This window comes from Solanum stenotomum, chromosome 6 (assembly GCF_019186545.1).
Source record: "Solanum stenotomum isolate F172 chromosome 6, ASM1918654v1, whole genome shotgun sequence".
NCBI lineage: Eukaryota > Viridiplantae > Streptophyta > Magnoliopsida > Solanales > Solanaceae > Solanum > Solanum stenotomum.
In genome coordinates, this window is record NC_064287.1 from 15,462,394 (window position 1) to 15,475,819 (window position 13,426).

General features: G+C 32.1%; 1 pseudogene; it reads right to left on the reverse strand.

Annotated features, from left to right (window-relative positions):
• Positions 1 to 5,498: 5,498 nt before the first annotated feature.
• LOC125868512 (uncharacterized) lies at positions 5,499 to 12,966 on the reverse strand (annotated as a pseudogene).
• Between the last annotated feature and the right edge of the window lie 460 nt (positions 12,967 to 13,426).

Here is a 13,426-nt window from a genome sequence, read left to right on the forward strand (position 1 = left end):
TCATGAGTCTACCTTGTCATCATGAGATCTTTCTTATCATGAACTATAATTCTTGAATTCATAATTCACATTCAAGAGAGAGCTAAGAGTAGAGTTCAAGAAAGCCTTTGAGTTCAATTGTGAATCCCTTGAGATCAATTATCGATTTGAACTAAGTTTTGAGGAAGTAAGTCAGAGAATAAGAAGAGTTGTATACCTGAGTTCCATATGATTATGTAGATCATCGAGTCGAGTTGTTTCATGCCCATGATTCCGCATGAACTTCATAAGTTGAGCATCCTTCAGAGAAGTGGTATCTTCAAGTTCTAAGCCTTTAAGTATTGAGTTCCTTATTCCCTTTGAGATTATATTTCTAATCATGGGACCATTACATGTTACCCATGAAGTCTTTGAGTTGAATTGTTCGTGCCCATAATTCCGCATGAACCCTATGTCGAACAGTCTTGAGATGAGAAGAATCTTTAAGTCATTGAGTTGAGTAGTTCATGCTCATAATTCCGCATGAACCCTCTGAGTTGAGCATTCTTGAGATGAGTAGTATCATTGAAGTTCTTGAGTTCTAATTATTGAGTTATATCTATGGTTATTGAAAACCTTGCATTGAATGGTTCATGTCCATAATTCAGCATGAACCATATTATAAGAAGTCTTTTACAAACATTTTAACTTTGTTTTAAGACTTAAGGTTTGAAGTTGAGTAAAGAGTAAGAATAAAGTTCATTTTCTTTAAAATGATATATGAGAACTAAGTATTCCCAAAAGTAAATGTTTTCACATTTAAGATGAGAGGAAACTGAGATTTCCAAAAATATTTTGAGCATGAAAGAGAACATCGATTCCAAAAGAGTTTTTAAGCTAAGTTTTTTAGCACTAATCTCAAATCACAGAAGAAGTATGTTTTTAAAAACATAAGAGCTAGTATATTTTGGGAGTAGTATTGAGCACCAAATTGGGGACGAGCATGAGTTTAGATAACTCATGTCTCCATAAAACCATGTAGCCACCATGGGTAGAAAAGTGTCATACTTTTTAGATGAATCATTTTCACAATAGACTAGTGAATCCACTAAGTTAAGCGTTCTATATGACGACAAAGTATAAGACAGTTCTGGCAGTGTGGGCAAGACGATGTATCACCACTTAGGCTCGTAGTGGTGGTTGTCGGTAAGAGAAACTCCCACAGCAGTATTGACATGGTTCCTCAAGGGGTTCTACTTAGTATGAATGGGGGTACGGGACTTCATTCATGCATTTCACAAGTAGACTTTGAGAGGGAGCATGTTATGTTTTTTATGATATTATGATTATGAGTTAACATCATGTTTTAAATAGTTTTTCCTTTTTCTTTATATTGCACTTGTTTTAAACTGCTTTATAATGAAATGAGTTCAGTTAAGTATTCATGAGTTGAGTATCCAGAGTTGAGTATTTCAAGTTTAGCATCATATCTTTGAAGTTGAGTATCTTATCCTTGAGTACTTCTAAGTTGAATAAGTTTGAGTAGTTTTGAGTATCCTTGAGTATTCCTTGAGTTAAGTAAGTTTGAGAAGAGGTAAGTATGTTTCCTTTTTATCAAGTTTCAAGCTTATGTTATGCTTTAGAATTCCTCTTACATGCTCGTACATTCCACATACTGAGTCATTTGGCCTGCATCTTTTCATGATGCAGACACAGGTATTCAGGATCATCAACAGGAGCTCCGTTGATACATCCGAGAGTTCGAGTTAGCTATGGTGAGCCTCCCTACTTTCGGAGGATTTCATTTACCTTTCAGTTATATCAGTTGTTAGGATGTCGTGGGTCTTGTCCCGACATCTATTTTTATCAGTTAGAGGCTTGATAGATAGTCAGTATAGTTGGGAAGGCTTTATTATTCATTTATTTTATTAAATGTTTGAAAGACTTAAGTTGCCTATATTATGGCGAGTTGAATATATTATTCTATTCTAAGTTGTTCATTTGAGTTGAAGTTTTGAAAGTTGAGTTTATTGAATTTTATTCAGTTTTAAGCTTTTGCATGCTTAAGTTAGTTTTCTGTTTATAGTCAGCTAGGATGAGGGTTTGCTTGGGGACCAGCAATGGTCTTCGAGTGCCGGCCACGTCCATGGTGTAAACTTGAGGTGTCCCAGGTTGGTTATAAATTATAAACCTTTGAACAAGAATTTAAAATGGATTAGGTATCCTATTGCGAATAAAAGAGATTTATTTTCAAGATTATATGACGCCAATATTTTTTCAAAATTTGATTTAAAATCAGGATATTGGCAAATCCAAATATTTAAAGAGCATTCTTATAGAACAGCTTTTAATGTCCCGTTTGGACAATACGAGTGGAATTTGGTGCCATTTGGTTTGAAAAATGTTCCTTCAGAATTTTAGAAAATGATGAATGATATTTTCAATCCATATTTGGATTTTATCATTGTTTATATTGATGATATTTTGGTTTACTCAAAGAATCTTGAAATACATATCAAGCATTTTGACATTTTCAAGAAAATTGTTACACAAAATTGTCTGGTGATTTCCAAATGAAAAATGAGTTTATTTCAAACTAATGTAAGATTTTTAGGACATCTTATTTGTCAAGAAAAGGTTACACCAATTCAACGATCGATCGACTTTGCTTCAAAGTTTCCTGATGTGGTGTTATATCCTGAAAAGTGTTGATATTCAACACTACCGGTGCTTATCAGAATTGTCTCATATAAATATCTTTATACCATCTAAATTCTCCTAAATGTTCTACGTTGTAGAACCTTAGGAGAATTTAGATGGTATAAAGATACCTATATGAGTAGGGTGATGGAACTACACGAAAACAGTTATGAACATTGGAAAGCTAATAGATGGCCTTCCTCCGTTATTTGTCGAGCAAGTTCCGAAGATTCTAAGGAATACGGTTGAAGAAATCCCTTATAGGGATTACACTTATAGAAAGCTAATAGGAGTTTGCACTCAAGAAGGGATAAATTTATGCAACGAGTTAAAGTTATCCCAGTCAGCTTAAGATACATAAGCTCAGAGAAAGATCTCAGCAAGGAGACTTTTGTACCCAGTTTGATTTACCTAGTACTTCAGCTGATAGCAAGAAAACCAAACATAGAGATTCTAGAGGCTCCAATCACGATGAACCTCATAGAAAAAGAAAGTCTAAGCATTGACATAGATATAAGGAAGAGCGAGATGGTAGAAAAGCTTCTCGTAAGTCTAATAGATTTGCCAGATATAGTTCTAGGTGGGAGCTTGCCAAGATTAAGTGTTATAAGTGTGGAAACTTTGGTCACATAGCAAACAATTGCAAGTGTGAAAAGCTAAAAACCTTAGAACTTGATGAATAGGTTCATGATAAGATTTATAGTATCTTATACACTTCAGGTTCAGAATCTGATTATGCTTCTGCTTCTAGTTCAGAGGAAGATATTGAGTTGCCTGAATTATCTTATAATAATCAGCATAATAATAATCAGCATGCTAATACTTGTAATACTTGTCAAGGTGATACTTCTTTATGTGAAAATGATGAGTTCTTTTATAAACTGCAATCTCAATTTGAAGATTTGAATATCAACACTATTACTTCTGATAATGTGATAGAACTCTTGAAAGAAGTTACTGATAATAATCTTCATGAAATAATTATTCAGTTAGCTATTAATAACAATACCAGTTGTTCAATAAATTTAGAAAAAAAGAATGATTTTGAATATGAATATTCTGCTCCTTATTCTTTGTCTGAAGTTAATAACATATTTAATAAACAAACTGTTTCTACAAGAAATTCTTCTTTTGATGATCTAAAAGACGAAATTGAGAATTTCAAAAATGAGATTAGATCTATTAAACAAAATCAAATGATTTTTGATCATCGTCTTACTCAGATTGAAACTATTAATATTAAAGGAAAAAATATTGCTGAAGAAAATACTCTTGCAAAACCTTTTAATCTTGATCCTAGACAAGGTAAGTTCTTAGGAATGATGCAAATAGTTACTGCTCCTAAATGGTATGTTAAATGCACCATATTGATTGATAATCATTTTTCCATAAGTAATGTCGCTATGATTGATAGTGGAGCCAATGTTAGTTGTATCCAAGAAGGTGTTGTACCTACTAAGTATTTTGAAAAAAACTATTCATATGGTTAAATCTGCTTCTAGACATGCTTTAGATAGAAAGTGTAAATTGCCTAGTACTCGCATTTGCGAAAACAAAGTTTGCATTTCGAATTTCTTTTTTTGGGTTAAAAATCAGTTATACCCTCCAATTATACTTGGAACACCTTTTATAAATGCTATTTATCCATTTACTAGCATAGATGCTAAAGGTTTTTCTACTACTTATGAAGACCGGAATATTAGTTATACTTTTATCACTGACCCACTTTCTCGTGATATTAATGTTTTAATTGATATGAAACAAAAGCATGTTGATTCTCTATAACTTGAATTGTTTAGTATGAATATATTTGATACTTTGAAATCCACCAAAGAACAAGAAAATATTAAATTGATTTCTAAACATATTGCCATCGATATTTGTGCTGATCATCCTAGTGCTTTTTGGAATCAGAAAAAGCATATTGTTACTCTTCCATAAGAAGACAATTTTTCAGTGGATGATATTCCTACTAAATCACGTCCTTGTCAGATGAACGCCGAATTGGTAGAATTCTGCAAAAAGGAAATTGATAACTTTTTACAAAAGGGTTTAATAAAACCTTCGAAATCACCTTGGTCTTGGACTACATTTTATGTTTACAATGCTAATAAAAGAGAACGAGGTGTCCAAGGTTAGTTATAAATTATAAACCTTTAAACAGTAATTTAAAATGGATTAGGTATCCTATTCCGAATAAAAGAGATTTATTGTCAAGATTATATGACGCCAATATATTTTCAACATTTGATCTAAAATCAGGATATTGGCAAATCCAAATATTTAAAGAGCATTCTTATAGAACAAATTTTAATGTCCCCTTTGGACAATACGAGTGGAATGTGATACCATCTTGTTTGAAAAATGCTCCTTCTGAATTTCAGAAAATTATGAATGATATTTTCAATTCATATTTGGATTTGATCTTTGTTTATATTGATGACATTTTTGTTTACTCAAAGACTATTGAAATGCATATCAAGCATTTAGACATTTTCAAGAAAATTGTTATATAAAATGGTCTGGTGATTTCCAAACCAAAAATGAGTTTATTTCAAACTAATGTAAGATTTTTAGGATATCTTATTTGTCAAGGAAAGGTTACGCGAATTCAACGATCGATTGACTTTGATTCAAAGTTTCAAGATGTTATTGCTTACAGGACCAAATTGCAAAGATTTTTGGGAAGATTAAATTACATTTCCCCATTTTATAAAAATTTATATCGTGATATTTCCCCCTTATATGATCGGCTAAAAAAGGATCATAAATCAACATGGACTAATAGTCACACCAATTTGGTAAAGAATATTAAACTTCGTGTTCAATCGTTGCCTTGTCTAACCCTTACTGACCCTGCATGGCAAAAAATTGTTGAGACAGATATGTCTAACATTGGTTATGGTGGAGTATTGAAATAAATCAATCCCCATGACAAAAATGAATAATTGATCCGATTTCATTCCATAAAATGGAGCAATGCTCAGAAGAAATATGCTACGGTGGCCCATGACATGCTGACCATCGTCAAATGTGTATTAAAATTTCAAGATGATTTATATAAAGAAAAGTTCTTAATAAAAACAGATGCACATTCTGTGAAATATATGTTTGATAAAGATTTTAAACATGATGCATCAAAATTGATTTTTGCTAGGTGGCAGGCCCAGTTAGCTCCTTCTTATTTTGAAATTCATTATAAAAAGGGAAGCGATAACTCTCTTCCAGATTTCTTATCTAGAGAATATCTATCTTCACAATGACTTTTCTGTCTCCCTTCTTTACTGATAAAACTTTAGTTAATATACTAAAAGTGATTCCTCTCAATCTAGACGTACTTGAAATTATACTATGGAAAATTATAGATCATATGGTGATGTACATCTTCTCTATTCATAATATCGAAGAAAACATCAATTTTGACAATTATTATCGTAAATACTATGATTTATATTATGAGGTATTCGAATAAAAAAAATGTTTTGTCTATAGAATGGACCCTCCTTGGGTAACCAAGGCCAGAGGAAGGGGATGTTATACCAGAGGAAGGGGAAGATCATCCCCAGGATCATCAGGATCGTCGTCCTTATATGGATCTCCAATTATACAAAGAGGGGGGATGAGTTTATTTAATCTTAAGTCCTCTCAAAAGGAGGATTCTTCTTCAATACATCTGGAAGATATTCCAGAAAATATTCCATTATTTGCAAAGCTACAGGCGTATTTATCGCAAAAGTAAAGTGATACCTCTGCATCAATAGCAAAACAAGATGTTGATGATATTAAATCATATCAAAAAATATCCAAGAAAGAAATGATATTTATTTTTGAAAATAAAGACATGCAGCGAAAGGAAGAACCCTGGAAGATATTCTAGCAATATTTGGTTAACGAATTATATTTCCTAGGTGAGTCATACAAAACCCGATCTTAGTATGAGACAATTCTGATAAGCACCGACATTGCTGAATTTCAGTACTTTTCAGGATATAACACCAGCGAGAATGTTTATAACTTCTTTAAAATGATAATCAAACAGATTATATCTGTTGAGGACTGGGGTATCTCCACAATGAAGGAAAGGCAGATCAGCCTAAATAAAGTCTCTATGAATTTTACATATTGGGTCTATATTAATGCTTTTGATAAAGTCCTCATCTACAACAATGAGAGAAATAAGCATACTTGGTTTATAAAAAATTGTGCGAAGATATTCACAGAATCAATCCCAAATTGGTTTCTAACCTGGTGGTCATACCACGATCCAACGATTAAAATATTATCGGATCAATATCTTAAGTTATACAAAGAATGGGTTAAAGTCTCACCAGATCTTAACGCATTATATCACACAAATCATATCTATTACATTGAAAAAATCGAACAAATATACTTTTTTGTTGAATTCTCTATTCCTTGGATTCATAAATGGACTCTAGAAGTACGTTTTACCAAGGAGAAAACTCGTTGTTTATATAGGACATTCTATAATAATTTCTGGGATAAACTGATGAAAAGAGATCCCAAAACCAAGTCATTATATGGACAAGAATTGTTGGATCTTATTGAAAAAAGGATCCAAGAATATTATATTACCCCTCAGAAAGGGATAATTCAAGATAGCTCGGTGAGGCATATTGCCCGAAAAATCTCTATTCAGGATGGGGATAAAGAAGAAATGATTAATAATTATCTTGACAAAGTCAAGAGAAATCTACTTCTCAACATAACACAATACGAGAAATCAAACACATCCATGAGGAGTGAAACAAGTGTTGATATCGCCACAGAAGATATTCAAGAGGTTCAACCATATGAGTCAAACAAAAACTCAGAAGATACTCTGCAAAAGGAGGAAGATTTTCTTCGCGAAATAAAGAAAAAGGACAAAATGTAAAGTTTATCTCTTGTAGATTTCTCCTGACTTCATCGAGATAATTATTAATCATTTCTTCTTTATCTCCATCTTGAATAGAGATTAGTAACAGTTTATCTACCGTTGGTCAACAGTGTATTTACTGTTGATAATTACTTCTACTGTACAGATAAACTTTACATTTTCTTCTTTTTCTTTATTTTGCGGAGAAAATCTTCCGCCTTTTGCAGAGTATCTTCTGAGTTTTTGTTTGACTCACACGGTTGAGCCTCTTGAATACCTTATATGGTGATATCATCACTTGTTTCCCTCCTCATGGATGTGTCTGATTTCTCATATTGTGTTCTGTTGAAAAGTAGATTTCTCTTGACTTCGTCGAGATAATTATTAATCATTTCTTCTTTATCTCCATCCTGAATAGAGATTTTTCGAGCAATATGCCTCACCGAGATATCTTGAATTATCCCTTTCTGAGGGGTAATACAATAATTTTTCATCCTTTTTTCAATAAGATCCAACAATTATTGTCCATATAAGGACTTGGTTTTGGGAACTCTTTTCATCAGTTTATCCTAGAAATTATTGTAGAAGGTCCTATATAAACAAGGAATTTACTCCTCGGTAAAATCTACTTTTGGAGTCCATTTATGAATCTAAGGAATAGACAATTCACCGAAAAAGTATATTTGTTCCATTTTTCAATGTAACATATATGATCTGTGTGATATAATGCATTTAGATCTGGCTAGACTTTAAGCCATTCTTTGTATAACTTAAGAAATGGATCCGGTAATATTTTAATGATCGAACCTTGGTATGACCACCAGTTTGGGATCGGTTCTGTGAATATCTTCGCACAATTTTTAATAAACCAAGTATGCTTATGTCTCTCATTGTTGTAGATGAGGACTTTATCAAAAGCATAAATATAGTCCCAATATGTAAAATTCATAGAGACTTTATTTAGGCTGATCTGTCTTTCCTTCATTGTGGAGATACCCCAGTCTTCAACAGATATAATATGTTGTATAATTAGAGAGCTAGATGATCCTAATGATACTGGGGATGATCATCCCCTTCCTCTGGTATAACTTCCCCTTTCTCTGGACTTGGTTACCTAAGGAGGGTCCATTCTGCAGACAAAACATTTTGTTTTATTTGAATACCTCATAATATAAATCATAGTAATTACGATAATAATCGTTAAAATCGATGATTTCTTCGATATCATGAATAGAGAATATGTCCATCACCATATGATCTTTAATTTTCCATAGGATAATTTCCTGTACGTCTCGATTGAGAGGAATCACTTTCAGTATAGTAACTAAAGTTTTTTGAGTAAAGAAGGGAGACAAAAAACTCATTGTGAAGATATATTCTCTAGATAAGAAATCTAGAAGAGAGTTATCATTTCCCTTTTTATAATGAATTTCATAATCAAAATGAGCTAACTTTGCCTGCCACCTAGCAAAAATCAATTTTGATGCATTGTGTTTAAAATATTTATCAAGCATATGTTTCACAAATTGTGCATCGATTTTTATTATAAACTTTTGATTATATAAATCATCTTGAAATTTTAATACCCGTTTGGCGATGGTCAGTATTTCATGAGCCACCGTAGCATATTTCTTCTGAGCATTGCTCCATTATGCGGAATGGAATCAGATCAAATATTCATTTTTGACATGCGGATTGATTTGTTTCAATATTCCACCATAACCAATGTTAGACGCATCTGTCTCAATAATTTTTTGCCATGCAGGGTTGGACATGTGAAAGATTGAACACGAAGTTTAATATTATTTACCAAATTGGTGTGACTTTTCCTTGACAAATAAGATATCCTAAAAATCTTACATTAGTTTGAAATAAACTCATTTTTGGTTTGGAAATCACCAGACCATTTTTATAACAATTTTCTTGAAAATGTCTAAATGCTTGATATCATTTCCAGAGTGATTGAGTGAACCAAAATATCATCAATATAAACAATGATAAAATCCAAATTTGGATTAAAAATATCATTCTTCATTTTCTGAAATTCAGAAGGAGCTTTTTTCAAATAAAATGGCATCACATTCCACTCTTATTGTCCAAACGAGACATTAAAAGTTGTTCTATAAGAATGCTCTTTAAATATTTGGATTTGCCAATATCCTGATTTAAATCAAATTTTGAAAATATATTGGCTTCATATAATCTTGACAAAAAATCTCTTTTATTCGGAATAAGATACCTAATCCATTTTAAATTCTTGTTTAAAGGTTTATAATTCAACCTAGGGACACCTCATTCTCTTTCAACAACTTTGTTAATATAAAATACAATGCAAGACCAAGGTGATTTCGAAGGTTTTATCAAACTATTTTTTAACAAGTTATCAATTTTCTTTTTGCAGAATTCTACCAATTCGACATTCATCTGACAAGGATGTGATTTAGTAGGAAGAGCATCCTCTAAGAAATTGTTTTCATATGTAAGAGTAACAATATGTGTTTTCTGATTCCAAAAAGCACTAGGATGATCAGCACAAATATCAATGGCAATTTCTTCAGAAATCAATTTAATTTTTTCTTGTACTTTGGTGGATTTCAAAGTATCAAATATTCATATTAAACAATTCAAGTTGTAGAGAATCAACACGTTTTTGCCTCATATCAATTAAAGTATTGATATCACGAGAAATCGGGTCAGTGATAAAAGTATAACTAATATTTCGGTCTTCATAAGTAGCAGAAAAACATTTAGCATCTATGCTGGTAAACAGATAAATAACATTTATAAAAGGTGTTCCAAGTATAATTGGAGGGTATAACTGATTTTTAACCCAAAAAAAAAAGAAATGCGGAATGCAAACTTTATTTTGGCAAATGTGAGTATTAGACAATTTATACTTTATATCTAAAGCATGTCCAGAAGCAGATTTAACCATATGAGTAGTTTTTTAAAAATACTTGGTAGGTACAAAACCTTCTTGGATACAACTAACAATGGCCCCCCTATCAATCATAGCAACATTAGTTATGGAAAAATGATTATCAATCAATAAGGTGCATTTAACATACCATTTATTAGCAGCAACATTCCTAAGAACATACCTTGTCTAGGATCAAGAATAAAAGATTTTGCAGGAGTATTTTCTTTGGCAACATTTTTTCCTTTATTATTAATAGTTTCAATCTGAGTAAGTCGGTCATGACAAATCATTTGATTTTGTTTAATAGATCTAATCTCATTTTTTAAATTTTCAATTTCATCTTTTAAATCATCAAAAGAGGAATTTCTTGTATAAATAGTTTGTTTATTAAATTTGTTATCAACTTCAGACAAAGAATAAAGAGCAGAATATTCATATTCAAAATCATTCTTTTTTTCTGAATCTTTTGAAGCACTAGTATTGTTATTAACAGCTAACTGAACAATTTTTTCACGAAGATTATTATCAAAAACTTCTTTCAAGAGATCACATTATCAGAAGTAATAGTGTTGATATTCAAATCTTCAAATTTAGATTGCAGTTTATAAAAGAACTCATCATTTTCACATAAACAAGTATCACCTTGACAAGTATTACATGTATTAGCATGCTAATTATTATTATGCTGATTATTATCAGATAATTCAGGCAACTCAATTTCTTCCTTTGAACCAGAATCAGAAGCATAATCAGATTTTGAAGCTGAAGTGTATAAGAAACTATAAATCTTATCATTAACCTATTCATCAAGTTCTATGGTTTTTAACTTTTCAAGCTTGAAATTGGGTGCTATGTGACGTCCACACTTATAACACTTAATCTTGGCGAGCTCCCGCCTAGACCTATTTTTGGTAAATCTATTAGAATTACGAGAGACTTTTCTATCATCTCGCTTTTCCTTAGATCTATGTCTATGCTTAGACCTTTTTTTTCTATAAGGTTCATCGTGATTGGAGCCTCTAGAATCTCTATGTTTGGTTTTCTGGCTAACAGCCGAAGTACTGGGTAAACCAAACTAGGTACAAAAGTCTCCTAGCTGAGATCTTTCTCTCAGCTTATCTATTTTATGTTGTCTGGATAACTGTAATTCATTATACAAATTTATTCCTTCTTGAGTGCAAACTCCTATTAGCTTTCCATAAGTATAATCCCTATACGGGATTTCTCCAACCGTATTCCTTAGAATCTTCCGAACTCGTTCGGCAAATAACGGAGGAAGGCCATCTATTAGCTTTCCAATGTTCATAACTGTTTTCAGGTAGTTCCATCACCCTAATCATTTAAGTATCTTTATACCATCTAAATTCTCCTAAGGTTCTACATCATAGACCATTTAACAGGGTACAAGCAGTCTCATACTGATTGGTAAATCTACCATTGAAATATTTTAAAATGCTTAAGACTAAGGTATAAACCTCGCCTTCTCTATTTTTTACTAGAGCCATGCCTAAGTTATCACCACCTTCAATATCAGAAGTAGCATTAATTACTGTAGCTTTGGCCTCGGTGCTCATATAGTTATCCCACCAACCTCGAAGTTGGCCAATAAAGCCTGCATTTATCATTTTGCAAATATTTCTATCTGAATTTTTAACACTTCTACGGATAGTTGCATACATAAGCATTCTATGAACAAGAATAATTAACTGTATATCAGTCAACCCATCAAGATTTCATTCATAAATTTCAGACCCACTATATGAGGTATTAGTCTTATTCCAGTCACGTTCCTCTATAAGCACATCTTAAGAAGTTGGTCTAGAATAATAATAAGTTTCCATACTAGGTTTATCAGCAAATTTAGTAGTATTACCACTATTTTTCTTTGGATAACCACGAAGTTTATTAAACTCTAAAGACACGCCTTTTTCAAATTGAAAAGTATTTTCCATTTCATCAGTAAAACTTTCAGACAGATCTATAGGTTTTGCACTAAATTCAGAAAACTTTTTATCAAAAAGTTCTTCGAAATCATAAATCGATTTGAATTTGAAATCAATAATCTCAGATGGCCTCTACTAGCTTAGTGAAGTCAAGCAAGCACCTTAATATTTTATTCCATTTCTAGACCTTAATACCTTAAACTTAACTTAAAACCTATATACACTATGTCACTTTAAACTTTAGACTCAAATACCAACTTATGATCTTAAGTTTAAATACTTCCATCGACTTCAACTTAATCGGATCACATTAAAATCTACAGACAGTTCACTTTAAATCTATTATATTGTCACTAGTTGCATAAGAACCCGAGTCCATAACTATACCACAAGGAAGTTTTTTAAGCGTAATAAATAGAACTAGTGCAAGTATAATACGGGGTGTTACATCCTCCCCCCCTTATGATCATTTGTCCTCGAATGATGGGTGAAGCCGATAGTTTGGTTAACCTTGGAATTTCATTTGGAGATTTGCGAGAGTTCCCATTATAAATAGGACTATCCATAATCCATAGACTAACCTAAAACACGTATTGACAAGTCTAGCATGAAGTCTCAATAGATATGGTCCATAATATAATAATATGACAAACTAAACCCCTTTCTTGACTATGTAATTCACTGAATATACAAAAGTAGAACTCATACAAATAAGGACTTTAATATACCTAAACACAAGACATGCAAATGGCATATCAAATGAACAAATGATAGTAGGATTCATGATCATATAAGGGGACCACATGATCTCAGATCCTTATGTTGATGTTTAGAATGAGGAGGGGTACTTAGGATCTCTACCATATTCCCAAGTATCTTATGTTATATTCTATTCCTTCCACTATACTTCAATGGAGGTATGTATCTCCCAATTTTTTCGTATATGCAACGAACACAAAATCAAAGGCCTAACCTATCGGGGCTCTACTTTCCCTTCTCTTTTATCTCATGACACTTTTCAGAGGT